Source organism: Manis pentadactyla, chromosome 8, assembly GCF_030020395.1.
Source record: "Manis pentadactyla isolate mManPen7 chromosome 8, mManPen7.hap1, whole genome shotgun sequence".
Lineage (NCBI taxonomy): Eukaryota > Metazoa > Chordata > Mammalia > Pholidota > Manidae > Manis > Manis pentadactyla.
This window is the reverse complement of record NC_080026.1, coordinates 53,935,518-53,954,418: the sequence shown is the minus strand read 5'-3', so window position 1 is coordinate 53,954,418 and position 18,901 is coordinate 53,935,518. Positions and strand designations below refer to the sequence as shown.

At 41.6% G+C, this 18,901-nt stretch overlaps 1 protein-coding gene across 2 annotated transcripts in view; it reads right to left on the bottom strand.

Moving 5' to 3' along the window:
• The window catches only part of LGALS8 (galectin 8), a 57,659-nt gene extending 57,519 nt beyond the window's left edge, over positions 1–140 (bottom strand). Inside the window, exon 1 of one of the 2 annotated variants that reach the window (XM_057505748.1) lies at positions 5–140. The gene's annotated coding sequence lies outside the window, so the exon portion shown is untranslated. The remainder of the gene's footprint in view (positions 1–4) is intronic. The other variant, XM_057505749.1, reaches the window with a different exon arrangement.
• Positions 141–18,901: the final 18,761 nt, after the last annotated feature.

Genomic DNA, 18,901 nt, shown 5'->3' with positions numbered 1-18,901 from the left:
TCACCTGCAACCGGCGGCGCCCACGCAGGTTGTTCGGCGGCCGCAGCAGCGAGAGGGGGAGGCTGACGCGCGAGCGGTGTGTGGCTACGGGGAGCGAGAGGAGTCAGTCCACCTCCAGTCCCCGGAGCGCGCGCCCCGGGCGTTGTCGTCGGCCGGCGTCTGCGTCTGGGAAGAGCCTGGGCCTGCCTTGCGGCGGGGTCAGCTGCTGGCTCCCCGCGCTGCGTCTCCTGCGCCGCCTCTGGGCGCTTGGACCGCGACCGGCTCGCTGCGGGACGAGCTGAAGGGGATGAAGGCACAGTGTGCCTGGGCGGGTCTGGTTGGTAGTCGGGGCAGGGTTGCGGGGGAGTGGAGGGCAAAGGGCAGCGGGAGCTCCATGGGCCAGAGTGTTTCCGTCGCCCAAAGGCTAGGAGGAAGCGTAGGGCCGTGTGGATCCGGTACAAGTCTTGCCTTGACCCGGGACCCTCGCCGCCCAGATCAGTGCCAGGTATTTCAAAGATTTGCCTGCTCGTCTGCCTTGGAGCAGAATCCAAACGGTGCCATAAAAGATTACCTGACTTGGGAACGCCACCTTCGTGCCATTACACACCTTTGGGTGTTAGGTGAAAGGGTGGGGAGATAGGTCAGTACTGCTGGTCTGCACCTAGCCCATGCCCTCCAACCAGCCACTGTGGATTATTGGCCAATTATTTGGTGTGTGGGTGTTTTCTCTCTAAGTTAAACACTTACCCAAAGAAAAACGTAAGCAGTATGGAGCACAATTCCAAATATCTTAGATGTTCAATAAATACCTGACTTTTCAGTCACATTAACCCACAATGACTGCATGTCTGACCTATTGACTATAAAAGCAGAAATACAAATAAAGTTATGTAAGCCACTTTAGACAGCTGGGCTGCTTTCAGTTTTCTGTTAGACACCACAAAGCTCTCATTGTCCTACTTGTCTCTAATTGATATTTATCCACATTGTTTAGAAAGGCATGTTTTGGTGTCGCTGCTATTGGCTTTCTCCTGTGGCTTTGTTTTTATTTTTTTTTTGAGTTCATTACAAATCTCATGCCAGCGAACTCACATTCCAATTCACTATTACTTGCCTCTTCTATTTATTTTTAAAGTTTGAGTCACTCTTCAGGATCCTTCTTAAATTGCTGCATGTAACCTTTGACAGACACCACCTGGGATTTGTACTTATCTCTCTATGCATTGATTTATCTATCCAACTCGATTTTAAATTGAGAAGAGGAACTTGTCTCATACACTCCCCAATGCTAATGTCATGCTTTGCATGAAAATATTAGGTTGAAATAATAGGTTACTAATAAAGAGAGGAGCAACTGAAAGTCTTCACATTTCACCTGGGTTGAGTACCTCTCCTTTACAAAGTAAGTTGAAATAAATACACATCAGTGCTCTATTTCTTTATTAAGTAACATTTAGGTGCAAATGGGACTAAATAAAAGAGCCAGAAATCCAGTGTCAGTGAAGTTATTCACAAACCCAGAGAACTTATAAATAACCCACTGATTAGTCCCTGTTTTGTTCAATGAACTCAGTACATCTTTTGTATCATTAAAATCAGCAAATCCGTGCTGAGTGCCCACCAAGACAAGGCAGTGATAAAGAGTAGGGTATACGCAGGGTTTGTAGTATTGTCTCATGGGACCCTTGTCATTGCAGAGAAGAGCCCTAGGTGTATCGTAGTCACACAGCTCTTGGATTAGTGCACTCGCCTCCTAATGAGTCTCCTGCTTTTGCCCTTGTTGGCCTGCAGTCTGTTCTCAACCCAGCAGCCAGAGATGGTGAAAAAACATAATTCAAATAATGTTACTCTTCTGCTAAACATTTCCACCAGCTTTTGTTCATTAAGTAAATGCCCAAGTCCTTACAAGAGCACTTCATGATCCACCCCCTGTGTCCACACACTGGGACTTTCATTGCTTACTGCATTCCTCCTCTACAGCAGCCACACCAGTGTGCGTACTTGTCACACTCCCCCCTCAGAACCTTTGCATTGGATGTTTCCTTTGCCTCCTTCAAATCTACTCAAATATCATTTCTCAGTGAGGCCCTTCCTGACCGCAACCACCTTCCCAGAACACACACACTAAATCCCTGTCACTCTTGTTTTTCTCTAGCACTTAGCATATTCTAATATGCTGTTGAGTTTACCTTTTTATTTTATGTGACTTCTCCCACCAAACCATAGGCTCTGTGATTACAGGGAGTTTTTACTGTTCTTGCTTCAATGGAATTTACATTCCACTGGGGACACAGACAGTGCTGTTTCTTGGAGATTAGAATAGGATGATGTAACTGACAGTGCTTTGGGTAGCTACTTTACTTGGGTGTCAGGGAAAGCCTCTCCGGAGAGGTGAAATTTAAGCTGCTGATGAATGAAAGGAGGCAGCCATGTGAAAATCTTGGGGAAGAGCATTCCAGGCTGAGGGGACAGCTAATGCAAAGTCCTTGAGGCTCTTGAGAACGCATTTAGCATGTTCAGGAACAGGCCACAAGGATGGCTGAAGCAGAGTAGCTGAGGAAACAATTGACATGAGATGAAGTTGTGGAGTTGGATGAGTTCCCCTAGGGAGAATTGGTAGATGGAGAAGTTGACCTAGGACTGAACTCTGGGCAGATAAGAGAAAAACCAATGAAAGAGACTGAGAAGGAACAGCTGTAGAAATTTGCTAAGAGTGCTGCCCTTAAAGTGAAGGAAAGACGGTGTTTTAGGAAAGAACACCCAATTGTGCCAAATGCTCCTGAGAGCTCAAAGAACATAGAAGTGACCCATGGATTTAGCAACATAGAAGCAACATCTAATCTCCAAAACACAGCACTGTCTGTGTCCCCAGTGGAATGTAAATTCCATTGAAGCAAGAACAGTAAAAACTGCCTGTAATCACAGAGCCTATGGTTTGGTGGGAGAAGTCACATAAAATAAAAAGGTAAACTCAACAGCATATTAGAAGCAACATTGGTGACTAACTCTGAAGTGGGTTGAGAAAAAGTGGTGGAGATAATGACTGTAAATATTTTAAGAAATTTTGCTGTGAAGAGGAACAGAGAAAGTGTTGTAGCTAAGGAAGCTGAAGCTGTAAAGGGAAGTTACTGATTTTTTAAAATTTTTGTTTTAAAAAAAGAAGATACTACAATGGCACCTTTTAGACCTTTATCAAGTAAGCCACAATAAGAACTACATTTACACTGTGATTTGTTACATACCTAAAATTATGAATACAAAAATTTCACAAAACAGTACTCTTGTTATGTATGAAGCATTCTAATCTTGCATTTAAAAAATGCTGCTTATAACACACTAAAATGTTTGCAAGACACTTTCAGTGACACTTTCAGAGAGCCAATTTTGCACATCTCTTCCATGTTGGTATCTTGAAATTGGCCAGTAATGGAAGTATTTACACCACTGAAAGACAACTGCTACATCACAGGGCTCTTCCCACCATCCTTGAAGTCCACATGTTAAACATTTTCCAGCACATAACTGGCTGCTCATATGAACTGTCCAGAGAAGAGAAACTGATGATGCAGGAGAGGGGATGGTTACACCAGTGATTCTCAAGATGATTTTGTCCCAAAACACAGTAATAAAAGTTGAGGATATCAGTTCAAAACAATAACATAGATGTTACAAATTATTTGCAGACAGTTGCCTTAGAGTTCTAAAGATTGGATCAGTTTCTTTCTCATGTCTTTATTGTCCTCATTCCTTACCCAGGAAGACATATTTTTATAGGACTGTGAGGCTGCAAATTTAGAAATAGTGTGATATAAAAATATTATCATAGAAGAAAAAGTGTGATAATATATATTGTCCAAGTTTTTAAAAAGGTAGTGAAAGAAATAACATGATTTTAGACTTACGAATTGAAACCATATGTGCTGTTATTGGCAGGATTAATTGATTAAACAGAAATAATTGCCATAGTTGGTCAAGGTGTGAATCATGTTGTTTCAAGCTCAGAAACCCTTTTTTGGTGATTTTGCATATTATTGTGTCACTGTGTTATTTTTATTATAATTAAATTATTATATATAAATAATTATATTTTTATATATATTTTTATATAATTATTATATATAAATAATTAAAAAACAAAACCTTTTGACCATCCAACCATTCATTAAGTGGCGGTGCCTACGCTGGGAAAATGTACTCCCATATCAATGATTTTAGAATATAAGTTAGAAGTGATGAAACACTGTAAAGTACTTTAAGAACTGATTTGTCCAGGACTCTAGAACCTTTAGCAACAATAAATAAATAGCGATATTAAAGTAAAACTTTGCCATGCTCCTTATATATTATGAGCTCTGAAAACACATACCCTGCTTTCCATTTATTCCCATGAGAAAATTAGTCTTGAATTATGCAGGTTTTAAGTTATTTAAATGCAGTCTTTAGTAGTGCATTCTGTACAAAACCACAACACTTCCATTTCTTATACCTATTCCACTTGCCAGGGAAATTTCATGAATGATATCATTGACCTCTTCTGACCAGCCTTCCCACTCTACATGGTCTCATTTCCTCTTTGAATCCTCTTGCTTCTAACTAATCCCTTTCACACCCTAATCAAGCACCACACACGAACACTCAATCTTATTTTCCCCCAGCCTCCAGATTCATCAGTCTTACCTCTTATGTTTTACAGGGTCATGTCCCAAATCTAGTCTTTTCAGGTACGAGAAACAAGGTTCTAGAACCATGGTTTTGTCATAAAAAAGAAGAATGTTGGAGATGGGAGAGATCTTTGAAGAAGTGTAAATTAATTCATCCCATTGGCTCAAGAATGAGATGCTGTCCTACATTTTTTAATGTTTTTCACAAATGGCTTGGCAGACTGTGGTATGTTAACTAGAGATCGTTGTATTGTTATTTGACATAAGAAGAATATATCTGAGATTATATAAATTTTAAAAGTCATAGCAAAATAGAATACTTAAAAAGTATATATATTTGAGTACTTGAAATACTGTGGCTAAAAAATAGAGCTTTCCTGGAGTTTAAGTCTAGTGGGAGTTAGGCATTAAGTAATTACACACATGTATTTTTTAATTAAAGTATCATTGATATACAATCTTATGAAGGTTTTGCATGAACAACATTGTGTTTTCAACATTCACCCATAGTATCAAGTCCCCCTCCACACCCCATTGCAATCATTATCCATCAGTGTAGAAGGATGCTATAGAGTCATTACTTGTCTTCTCCGTGCTGTACTGCCTTCCCCGTGACCTACCTTTATTATGATTGTGAATTATAGTGCTCATTAATCCCCTTCTCCCACCCCACCCACCCTTCCCAACCCCTCCCCTTTGGTAACTGCTAGTCCCTTTTCAGAGTCTATGAGGCTGCTGCTATTTTGTTCCTTCTGTTTTGTTTTGTTTTTATGCTCCACAAATGAGTGAAGTTATTAGGTACTTGTCTTTCTCTACCTGGCATAGTACCTTCTAGCTCCATCCATGTTGTTGCAAATGGTAGGATTTGTTTTCTTCTTATGGCTGAATATTATTCCATTGTGTATATGTACCACTTCTTCTTTATCCATTCATCTATTGATGGATACTTAGGTTGCTTCCATGTCTTGGCTATTGTAAATATTGCTGCGATAAACATAGGGGTATGTGGGTAAAATTGTAACAGTTTCAGAATATCTCGCCTGGCTTTAGTGCATTTGCATATCCTCACGGGTGGAGAGAAGTTCATCTCCATATCAATGGGTAATTACCTGAGCATTCAAGGGTGTGTCTGAACCAGATAGTTTAAAGGGAGGGGCTTGCTTGCTTGCTTCTTCAGGAGCAGAGGAAAGAGATGGCCCTGGACTGCAGTTTGTAAGCAATAAATGGGTTTTAAACTTTATTTGAATTATTTCAGTTTTTAGAGGTATTTTGCCTCGGGATTTCCTCTCCCTGGACTTACATCTGGCAGTAGTTGGTAGGGTGCCTCTGAATCCAAAATCTATCATAATGGGTGTGACCTTTGGGAGGGCTGCTCCTGTGGATGGGGGGGGGGCCCAGTGGATGCAGTGGCAAAGTGTGCCACTTCCCTTGTTATTATCCCCCCAACTGTGGGGCTTCCAAGTTGGGAACCCCCAGTGAGGAGTTGGTCTAGGGTAAAGTAACTCTTAGAGGGGTGGGGCCTTTCCCAGGACTGGGAAAGGGTGGAAACACTGGAAGCTGCAGAATTGGCCCTCCGTGAGTTGGAAGACTGCTTGGAGACCTTAGGGGGCACTGTAGCGGCTGGCATTGTAGGGTCTCTTTTCATTGAGATAGTGGAAAATGTTATACAGGAGAAAGAGAGGATTATCAAGGGACTTAGGCAGGAGAGAGACACACTTCAGCATTGCTTGGAGGGACTGGGCAGTAACATATGGGATGCTGTTAAAGAAGAGAGACAGTTACTGAAAAGGCAGGTCATGCTCCTAGAAGATTCCTTAGCAGTGGTGAGGGGGGAGATGGTAGGAAAAGCCAAGTTGCAGGAGGCTGTGGGGGAGAGGGAGGAAAGAGTAGTGCCTCCATCCTGGAAATGATGGAGGAGGAGCCATTGCTGGGAAGCCCGAGGGAGAAGAGGAGAAGGCCGGGCCATTGGCAGACCTGCTCCCCAGGCCACTGCCAGAGGTACAATCTTCTGTTTTAAAGGCCTGCCCAGCTGTAATTAAGAAAATAAAAATGAAACAACCACAAGCTCCTCAGGGGGAGCAGAGCCCTCTCCCTAGGTTGTGGAGCACTCCATGCTCCACCCCTATACCCAGGATGAGCTAGTGGACAGGAGCATCCGGTATAGGCAGAAGCCATTGGAATCTCTGCCTGCATGGCTTTTACATCTCTGGGACATGGGGGGGTGGAAAACATTGTTGTTTTGGGTACTGAGATGAGGAGAATGGCTTCTCTGACAACTCACACTTCCCTCTGGCAGTGGTTGCAAAATGCCCATCATGCCTCAGGGAATCAGACACTCCTGGAATGGCTGACAGCTGCCATCAGGATAGTTTGGCCTAATCAGGGCGATTTACCATATTTTCCCTGTAGTTGGAAAACATATGCAGAGCTCCAACAGGTACTACAGGAATTGGGTATGAAAAATATATATAATATGGACCCCCTGGGCCCTGATGAGGGCGTGTTCACTACAGGAATGAGAAATCTGGTGCTGCATACAGCTCCCACATCTCTCTTTGGGTACCTAGCAAATACTCTTGCCCCCCACCTAGGGCAACCCATAAGTGAGGCTACTCATACTCTAGCAGGGGGAGGTTGAAACAATAAGGGCACAGAGGGAAGTACGGGCCATGACTGAAAGGAGAAGTGCAAAAGGCCCTGTGAAGGTCTCAAAGACCTAGATTTGGGTTGATTGATAAAGGCCAGGGTAGTGAAAGAAAAACTCGATGAGCAGCCCAATAGAATATTGTTAGAACTGTGGCACCGATTAAAGCCAGAGCAGCAGTTGCAGCCGCTGAGGTCCAGGACATGGAAACCAGAGTCAAAGCCTCATGCCCAGCCTGTGTCCCTGCAAAACTTCATGATAGACAGTGTAAGATAAATTCTAGCCGAAATAAGCAGGCAAAGAGAGGCAACAAAGGGCCAGGTAATTTATTTAAATACCCCTTGGTGAGGTTCTGTGGCCTTATTGTCAGAGGCCAGAGAAGTCATGCCCGGTTAGGGAGGTGGGGTGCTTATAAGGGATTAGGAGGGGGAGGAGTGGGCAAAGTATCTTAGGGAGGTGTTGACAGGTATGATTGGCTAAAGGTGACATAATAGTCAACTAGAAACTTTTTTCCTTCCAAGAGGGAGGAGGCTGACATCCGGGTCTTAGTTGGCACATCAGGATGGAATTCAGGGAGAGCTGTCCCCTTTCCATATACAGCACGGACTTCGGGGTCTGGTCTGTTCTCCCCCTATGGCATCTCTCTGTTCTGTTTGCATGTCTTTGTTTTTCCTTTCTCCAGTCTAACAGACAGTACTCAGGATTCTGCTGAGCTCTCAACCCTACAGGAGGATGATTGGGCATCGCAGTTTGACTGAGGGGAGGTCAAAGTCCCCACCTTGCGGGACATGGTGGGGACCGGAGGCCACATGTAGAATTAGCAATTCATTGGTCCCTTGTGAATGTATAATGTGCCCTGGCACTGGTGTTCTTTGACTCATGGCAACCCTGAGTGTTTTCCCAGGACCCCTGCTGTGCTAGATGGCTATGGGGGTAAGGCAATTAGAGTGAAGAAAGCCCAAATCTCATTGAGGACAGGGCATTTACTCCCAAAGGAGTATACTATGTACATTTCTCCCATCCCTGAATAAATTTTCGGGATAGATATCCTGCAGGGCCTGTGGTTACAGACCACTGCAGGTGAGTTCAGACTGAGGGTACGTGTGGTAAAGGCAGTTCTGAGGGTACATGCTAAGCACCCACCTGTAGCTCTGCCTGTACCTCAGTGGGTGACAAATATTAAGCAGTATAAATTGCCTGGGGGCACAAGGAAATTGGAGAAACTCTAAAGGATTTGAGGGTGGACATCATAAAGCCCACTCATAGTCCTTATATTTCCCCAGTGTGGCCAGTGAGAAAGCCAGATGGCTCCTGGAATATGACTAGACTATAGGGAATTGAATAAAGTCACACCCCCTTTGCATGCTGCTGTCCCTTCTATAGCAGACATTCTGGACACCCTCAGCCATGAACTGGGAACGTATCATTATGTAGTAGACCTTGCTAATGCTTATTTCTATATTAACATAGCACAGGAAAGCCAGGAAGAGTTTGCCTTCACATGGGAAGGCTGTCAGTGGACATTCACTGTCCTTCCACTGGGATATCTCCACAGTCCGACCATCTGTCATGGGCTTGTAGCCCAGGGCTTGTCCACATGGAAGAAACTGCAAACAATGCAGTTGTATCACTACATTGATGATATTATGCTCACATATGATTCTCTTTCATATTTAGAAGGGGCAGTTCCTAGACTGTTGCAACATTTACAGGAAAAAAGATAGGTTGTGAAAAGCACCAAGGTTCAGGGAACTGGTTTGTCTGTGAAATTCTTGGGGGTCATCTGGTCAAGTAAAACTAAAGTTCCTGAAGCAGTTGTAGACAAGGTCCAGGCTTTCCCCACCCCTACCACTGTGGCAGTATCACAAGAGTTTTTGGGTCTTTTGGGCTACTGGAGAGTGTTTATCACACACTTGGCACAAATTCTGAAGTCCTTATACAAGTTGGTACAAAAGGGCATCAGGTAGGACTGGGATAAGACATGTGCAGCTGCTTTTACTGCTGCCAAGCGGGCAGTCAAGGCCGTACAGTCCTTGAATGTAATGGACTCATCAAAGCCCTGTGAACTAGATGTTCATGTAACTGAAGATGGTTATGGATGGAGTCTTTGGCAGCAGCTTGAACACACACACCAACTTATTGGATTCTGGTCACAACTATGGAAAGGAGCAGAGGTCCAGTACATCTTGATAGAGAAGCAACTGGCTGCTGTGTACCACGCCTTGCTGGCTACGGAGCCCATTGCCGGAACAGCTCCAACCAAGATAATAACCACCTATCCCATCGTGGGGTGGGTGCAAGACTGGAACCAAAGGTCATGAAGTGGCATGGCACAGACACCTACACTGGCCAAATGGGGCACATATTTACAGCAGTGCAGTGCCCTCTCTACTACCCCCTTAAGTGGAAAATTCCAACACTTAGTGGGTCCAGAGACCTATACCAGTGGAAAGCAGGAAGAACTTGCCTTTCAGCCCCTGGTAGCTGAGACTACTTATCAGGAGGGCAAATCCCCTATACCTGAAGATGCTTGGTACACAGATGGCTCCAGTCGTGGGCAGCCACCGAAGTGGAGGGCTGTGGCTTTCCATCCTAAGACTGAGGCAATATGGACGGAGGACAGCGAGGGGAAGAGCAGCCAATGGGCCAAGTTGTGGGTGGTATGGCTCATGATCACCCAGGAGCCTTACCCCATAGTTGCCTGCACTGACAGCTGGGCCATCTATCAGGGCTTGATCCTGTGGCTACCAACATGGTATCATTGCAAATGGATGGTTGGTCACTGTCCCCTTTGGAGGCAAGAGTTGTGGCAAGACCTATGGGCCTCTGGTCAGACTAAGACTGTTACTGAATATCACGTGACTGGCCATTTGCCTTTGGCATCCCCAGGGAATGATGAAGCAGAGACACTGGCCCAGGTGCACTGGCTGGAAGGAAAGCCTGTCTCTGATGTGGCCCAATGGCTGTACCAGCATTTGTTGCACACGGGGCAAAAAACAATATGGGCTTTAGCCTGTTGGTGGGGCTTGCCGTTGACCTTTGAAGAAGTCAGCAAAGCCCAGAAGGAATGCCTTGTGTGCTCTAAGAGGGACTTACACGGAGTTCCACAGCAACATGGGACAATAGGAAGGAGGCCAATAGACTATATTGGGCCTCTTCCCATATCAGAAGGTTATCGGTATGCCATGACATGTGTGGACACAGCTATTGGACTATTGGTTGCTTTTTCTGCACATTGTGCAGATCTACAAACCACCAAGAGGGGCCTGGAGCATCTCTTTGCAGCTTATGGCTGGCCACAGGTGATTGAGAGTGATTAAGGCATCCACTTTACTGGACATGCATTACAAGAATGGGTGCAGCAATTAGGAATAAAGTGGAAATTTCATGTACCATATAATCCTACCGGGGCAGGCATGAGAGAGAGGTACAATGGTTTGTTGAAATCTGGCCTGAAGTCAGACACCAATAGTCTACAGGGTTGGTCAGTTCATCTAAGGACAGTGCTGCAGCATTTGAATGAGAAGTCATGTAAAGGAGCTTTGAGCCCAGTGGATAGGCTCATACACATTGCTGCCTCTCCTATACAATTGTATCCAAACCAAAGAAGAGCTATTGAAGCCAGGATATGGCCAGTGGAGCATCTTTTCATGTGCCTGTTGGCCATCTGAATTTCTTCTTTGGAGGAGTGTCTGTTCATATCTTCTGCCCATTTGTTAATCAGGTTATTTGCTTTTTGGGTGTTGAAGCATGTGAGTTCTTTATATATTTTGGATGTCAACCCCTTGTTGAATATGTCATTTACAAATATATTCTCCCATACTGTAGGATGCCTTTTTATTCTGCTGATGGTGTCCTTTGCTGTACAGAAGCTTTTTAGTTTAATATCATTCCATTTATTCATTTCTTATTTAGTTTCCCTTCCTTTAGGAGATGTGTTCAGGAAAAAGTTACTCATGTTTATATTCAAGAGAGTTTTGCCTATGTTTTCTTCTAAGAGTTTGATGTTTCATGACTTACGTTCAGGTCTTTGATCCATTTTGAGTTTAATTTTATGTATGGGCTGTTTCATTCTGTTACATGTAGATATCCAGTTTTCCAACACCAGTTGTTAAAGAGGCTGTCTTTTCCCCATTGTATAGTCATGGCTCCTTTATCATATATTAATTGACCATAGATGCATGGGTTTATATCTGGGTTCTCTTCTCTTTCCATTGACCTGTGGGGTCTGTTCTTGTGCCAGTACCATACTGCTTTGAAAACTGTGGCCTTGTAGTAGAGCTTGAAGTTAGGGAGCATAATCTCGCCAGCTTTGTTCTTCCTTCACAGGATTATATTGGCTATTTTGGGTCTTTTGTGGTTCCATATGAATTTTAGAACTATTTATTCTAGTTTTTTGAAGAAAGCTGTTGGTATTTTTGGGGGGGCCTTATTTAAAATTTTTATTAAGGTATTATTGATATACAATCTTATGAAGGTCTCACATGAAAAAACAATGTGGTTACTACATTTACCCATATTATTAAGTCCCTACCTATACCCCAATGCAGTCACTGTCCATCAGTGTAGCAAGATGCCACAGATTCACTGTTTGCCTTCTCTGTGTTACACTGTTTTTCCCATGACCCCCCCACACCATGTTTATTAAACATAATACCCCTTAATCCCCTTCTCCCTCCCTCCCCACCTGCCCTGCCACACCCCTCCCCTTTGGTAACCACTAGTCCCTTCTTGGAGTCTGTGAGTCTGCTGCTATTTTGTTCCTTCAGTTTTCCTTTGTTGTTATACTCCACAAATGAGGAAAATCATTTGGCATTTGTCTTCTCTGCCTGGCTTATTTCATTGATCATAATATCCTCCATCTCCATCCATGTTGTTGCAAATGGTAGGATTAGTTTCTTTCTTATGGCTGAATAGTATTACATTGTGTATATGTACCACATCTTCTTTATCCATTCATCGACTAATGGACACTTAGGTTGCTTCCATATCTTGGCTATTGTAAATAGTGTTGCACTAGACATAGGGGTGCATACGTCTTTTTGAATCTGAGTTTTATTCTTTGGGTAAATTCCAAGGAGTGGGATTCCTTCAAATAGTATATCTATTTTTAGTTTTTTAAGGAACCTCCATATTGATTTTCACAATGGTTGAACTAGCTTATATTCTCACCAGCAGTGTAGGAGGGTTTCCCTTTCTCTGCATCCTCTCCAGCATTTGTTGTTCTTAGTCTTTTCAATGGTGGCCATCCTTACTGGTGTGAGGTGATATCTCCTTGTGGTTTTAATTTGCATTTCCCTGATGATTAGTGATGTGGACCATCTTTTCATGTGTCTGTTGGCCATCTGAATTTCTTCTTTGGAGAACTGTCTCTTCATATCCTATGCCCATTTTTTAAACGGATTATTTGCTTTTTGGGTGTTGAGGCATGTGAGTTCTTTATACATTTTGGATGATAACCCCTTGTCGGATATGCCATTTACAAATATATTCTCCCATACTGTAGGACGTCTTTTTGTTCTGTTGATGGTGTCCTTTGCTGTACAGAAACTTTTTAGTTTGATGTAGTCCTATGTGTTCATTTTTGCTTTTGTTTCCCTTGCTCGAGGAGATGCATTCAGGAAGAAGTTGCTCATGCTTATATTCAGGAGATCTTTGCCTATGTTGTCTTCTAAGAGTTTTATGATTTCATGACTTACATTCAGGTCTTTGTTCCATTTCAGGATTACTTTTGTGTATGGGGTTAAACTATAATCCAGTTTCATTCTCTTAGATGTAGCTCTCCAGATTTGCCAACACCAGTTTTTAAAGAGGTTGTCATTTCCCCATTGTATGTCCATGACTCCTTTATCATGTATCAATTGACCACATATGCTTGGGTTTATATCAGGGCTCTCTAGTCTGTTCCATTGGTCTGTGGGTCTGTTCTTGTGCCAGTAACAAATTGTCTTGATTACTGTGGCTTTGTAGTGGAGCTTGAAGTTAGGGAGCATAATCCCCCCAGCTTTATTCTTCCTTCTCAGGATTGCTTTGACTATTTGGGGTCTTTTGTGGTTCCATATGAATTTTAGAATGATTTTCTCTGGTTCATTGAAGAATGCTGTTGGTATTATGATAGGAATTGCGATGAATCTGTAGATTGATTTAGGCAAGATGGCCATTTTGACAATATTAATTCTTCCTATCCATGAGCACAGGATGAGTTTCCATTTATTGGTATCTTCTTTAATTTCTCTCATGAATGTCCTGTAGTTTTCAGGGTATAGGTCTTTCACTTCTTGTTTAGGTTTATTCTTAGGTATCTTATTCTTTTTGATGCAACTGTGAATGGCATTGTTTTCCTGATTTCTCTTTCTGCTAGTTAATTGTTATTATAAAGGAATGCCACAAATTTCTGTGTATTAATTTTGTATACTGCAATTTTGCTGAAATCAGATATTAGATCTAGTAGTTTTGGAGTAGATTCCTTAGGGTGTTTTATGTACAATATGATGTCATCTGCAAACAGGGAGAGTTTAACTTCTTCTTTGCCAATCTGGATGCCTTTTATTTCTTTGTGTTGTCTGATTGCCATGGCTAGTACCTCCAGTACTATGTGGAATAAAAGCAGGGAGAGTGGGCATCTTTGTCTTGTTCCCGATCTTAAAGGAAAAGCTTTCAGCTTCTGGCTGTTAAGTATAATGTTGACTGTGTGTTTGTCATATATGGCCTTTATTATGTTGAGGTACTTGCCCTCTATTCCCATTTTGTTGAGAGTTTTTATCATGAATAGATGTTGAATTTTGTTGAATGCTTTTGTAGCATCAATGGAGATGATCATGTGGTTTTTATCCTTTTTGTTGATGTGCTGGATGATGTTGATGGATTTTTGAATGTTGTACCATCTTTGTATGCCTGAGATGAATCCCACTTGATCATGGTGTATGATCCTCTTGATGTATTTTTGAATTCAGTTTGCTAATGTTTTGTTGAGTATTTTTGCATCTAGGTTCATCAGGAATATTGGTCTGCAATTTTCTTTTTTTGTGGTCTTTGCCTGGTTTTGGTATTAGAGTAATGCTGGCTTCATAGAATGAGTTTGGAAGTGTTCCCTCTTCTTCTACTCTTTTAGAAATCTTTAAGGAGGATGGGTATTAAGTCTTCACTAAATGTTTGATAAAATTCAGTGGTGAAGCCATCTCATCCAGGGGTTTTGTTCTTAGTAGTTTTGTGATTACCAATTCAATTTCGTTGCTGGTGATTCATCTGTTCATATTTTCTGTTTCTTTCTGGGTCAGCCTTGGAAAGTTGTATCTTTCTAGAAAGTTGCCCATTTGTTCTAGATTATCGAGTTTGTTAGCATATTACTTTTCATAGTATTCTCTAATAATTCTTTGTATTTCTGTGGTGTCTGTAGTGATTTTTCCTTTCTCATTTCTGATTCTGTTTATGTGACTAGACTCTTTTTTTTCTTGATGAGTCTGGCTAGGGGTTTATCTATTTTGTTTATTTCCTGAAGAACCAGCACCTGCTTTCATTAATTTTTTTGTATTGTTTTATTCTTCTCCATTTTACTTATTTCAGTTCTAATCTTCATTATGTCCCTCATTCTACATTTACTTTAGGCCTCATTTGTTCTTCCTTTTCGAGTTTCATTAATTGTGAGTTTAGATAGCTCATATGGGATTATTCTTTCCTGAGGTAGGCCTGTATTGCAATATACTTTCCTCTTAGCATGGCATTCACTGCTTCCCACAGATTTTGAGGTGTTGAATTATTCTGTCATTTGTCTCCATATATAGCTTGATCTCTGTTTTTTTTTTTTTGTTAATGATCCATTGGTTATTTAGGTGCATGTTGTGATGCCTCCATGTCTTTGTGGGATTTTTCATTTTCTTTGTATAATCAATTTCTAGTTTCTTTCATACCTTGTGGTCTGAGAAACCGGTTGGTACAATTTCCATCTTTTTTAATTTACCAAGGCTCTCTTTGTGGCCTAGTATATGATCTCTTCTTGAAAATGTTCCATGTGCACTTGAGAAAAATGTGTATTCTGCTGCTTTTGGGTGTAGAGTTCTGTAGATGTCTATTAGGTCCATCTGTTCTAATGTGTTTTTCAGTGCCTCTGTGTCCTTACTTATTTCCTGTCTGGTGGATCTGTCCTTTGGAGTGAGTGGAGTGTTGAAGTCTCCTAGAGTGAATGCATTGCATGCTATTTCCCCTTTTAATTCTGGTAGTATTTGTTTCACATATGTAGGTGATCCTGTGTTCAGTGCATAGATATTTATAATGGTTATAACTTCTTGTTGGATTGACCCCTTTATCATTATGTAATGTCCTTTTTCTCTTGTGACTTTCTTTGTTTTGAAGTCTATTTTGTCTGATACAAGTACTGCAACTCCTGCTTTTTTCTCCCTATTAGTTGCATGAAATACCTTTTTCCATCCCTTCCTTTTTTGTCTATGTATGTCTTTGGGTTTAAAGTGAGTCTCTTGTAGGCAGCATACAGATGGGTCTTGTTTTTATCCATTCAGTGACTCTGTGTCTTTTGATTGGTACATTCAGACCATTTACATTTAGGGTGATTATCTATAGGTATGTACTTATTGCCATTGCAGGCTTTAGATTTGTTGTTTCCAAAGTTTCAAGGTTAATTTCCTCATTATCTAAGAGTAACTTAACTCACTTAGTAGGCTATTACAAATACAATCTAAAGGTTTTTTTTTTCTCCTCCTTTTTCTTCCTCATCCATTCTTTCTACATTAGGTGTCATATTCCGTACTCTTTCTCTATCCCTTGATTGACTTTGGGGACAGTTTACATTTGTTTAGTAATTAACTGTTCTACTTTTTGTACTGTGGTTTTATTACCTCCGGTGATAGCTATTAAACCTTAGAAACATTTCCATCTATAGCAGTCACTCCAAAATACACTTTAGAGATGGTTTGTGGGAGGTTAATTTACTCAGCTTTTGCTTATCTGGAAATTGTTTAATCCCTCCTTCAAATTTAAATGATAATCTTGCTTTATAACGTATTTTTGGTTCAGGGCCCTTCTGCTTCATTGCATTAAATACATCATGCCACTCCCTTCTGGCCTGTAAGGTTTCTGCTGAGAAGTTTGAATGTAGCCTGATGGGCTTTCCTTTTTATGTGATCTTATTTCTGCCTCTGGCTGCTTTTAACAGTCTGTCCTTATCCTTGATCTTTCCCATTTTAATTACTATGTGTCTTGGCGTTGTCTTCCTTGGGTCCCTTGTGTAGGGGGATCTGTGGATCTCCATGGCCTGAGAGACTATCTCCTTCCCCAGATTGGGGAAGTTTTCAGCAACTACCTCCTCAAAGACACTTTCTATCCCTTTCTCTCTCTCTTCATCTTCTGGTACCCCTATAATATAGAATATAATATAGAATATTGTTCTATTTGGATTGGTCACACAGTTCTCTCATTCATAGAGATCCTTTTTTCTCTGTGTGCCTCAGCTTCTTTGTATTTTTCTTAGCTAATTTCTATTTCATTCATCATCTCTTCCACCATATCTAATCTGCTTTAAAATTTTTCCATTGTATGTTTCATTCCTGATACTCTGTTCTGTAATGATTGTATCTCTGACTGGAATTCATTCCTGAGTTTTTGATTATTTTTCTGTACCTCCATGAGCATGTTAATGATTTTTATTTGAAATCCCTTTCAGGAAGATTCATGAGGTCAATTTCATTTTAATCTTTCTCAGGTGTTGTATTCATAATTTTACTTTGAACCAGGTTCCTCTGGCTTTTCATATTTGTATATGGCACCTTCTAGTGCCCAGAAGCTCTACTCTCTGAAGCTGCTCAGCCCCTGAAGCAATGTTGGGGGTCGCAGGGGAGCCGTATTGGTGCCTGGCTGGAAGAAAGAGCTGTTTCCTTCTTCCCAGCTGCTATGCCTGTCTCTACTGCCAGAAGCAGTGGGCTGAGCATACAGGTATAAGTCTCTATTCTTTGCTTTTGTAGTTGCTGTAGACAGATCTTCCCTCTGGCTGGCCTAACACCAGGGTAGGGTTTGCCGGTGTGCGAGCCAGGTGCGGCTGGCTGGAGAAAGGCCCAGTAGGCTGTGTATCACAAAGGGGGTCCTTGGAGCTGTGTAGCCAGCCAGGGAGCTGGAGCGCCTGAAGATCGTGAAAGTTCTCCACCTGCAGTACAGGGTACACCCAGAGAATTTTGTCTACCTGTCCTTTCTCTTAAGCAGTAAGCTCTGTGCAATCCTTGCCCCTTTAGCAGCCCTCTCGCTGTTATGAAGTCTCTCATATTTCCTGCCTTTCTTTTGTCTCAGAGCAGCCAGATATGGATCCCTGCTTTCCACAAGTGGCTGGAATCTCAGAGTTTCCAGAAATTCTGCCTGTCTTAGCTTTCCAACCTCAAAATCATGAAAGTACCATGCAAGCACCATGAAATGTAGGTTTGTGCTCCCAGAGCATATCTCTGGAGTTAGTATTCAGCAGTCCCAGGACTCCACTCCCTCCCTGCTCTGTTTCTCTTCCTCCTGTCAGTGAGCTGGGATGGGGGAAGGGCTTGGGTCCTGCCTGGCCATGGCTTTGGTATGTTACCCTGTTCCATGAGGTTTATTCTTTCCTCCAGGTGTATGTCGTTTGGTGCAGTCCTCATTCCTGTTGCTCTTTCATGATTAGTTGTATTAATTATATTTTTGCATTATATGCGGTTTTGCGAGGAAGCTTTTGTCTCACCTCTCACGCTGCCATCTTCTATTTGGCTTTCTGCTGTTGGTATTTTGACAGGGATTGCATTGAATATGTAGACTGGTTAAGGCAGGATGACCATTTTGACAATATTTCTTCCTATCCATTAGCACTAGATGGATTTCCATTTGTTGATGTCTTCTTTAATTTCTCTTTAATTGAGTGTCTGGTAGTTTTCAGGGTAGAGGTGTTTCACCTCCTTTGTTAAGTTTATTCTTAGGTATTTAATTCTGTTTGATGCAATCATAAGTTGAGTTGTTTTCCTGATTTTTCTTTACGCTAATTCATTGTTAGTATTCAGGAATGCAACAAATTTCTATGTAGATGCAATCATAAGTTGAGTTGTTTTCCTGATTTTTCTTTACGCTAATTCATTGTTAGTATTCAGGAATGCAACAAATTTCTATGTATTAATTTTGTATCCTGCAACTTTGTTGAATTCAGTTATTAGTTCTAATAGATTTTTTGTGGTGTCTTTAGGGTTTTCTATGTACAATATCATGTCATCTACAAATAGTGACAAGTTAACTTCTTCCTATCAATGTGGATGAGTTTTATCTCTTTCTGTTGTCTGATTGCCGTAGCTAGGACATCCAGTATTACATTGAATAAAAGTGGCGAGAATGGGTATCCTTGTCCTTTTCCCCATCTTAGAGGTAAAACTTTCAGCTTTTTGCTGTTAAGTATGATGTTGGTTATGGGTTTATCATATATGGTCTTTATCATGTTGAGGTACTTGCCCTCTCTACCCATTTTGTTGAGAATTTATCACGAATGGATGTTGAATTTTGTCAAATGTTTTTTCAGCATCTATTGAGATCATGTGACTTTTGTCCTTTTTTTTGTTGATGTGGTGTATGATGTTGATTGATTTTCAAATATTGTATCATCCTTGCATCCCTA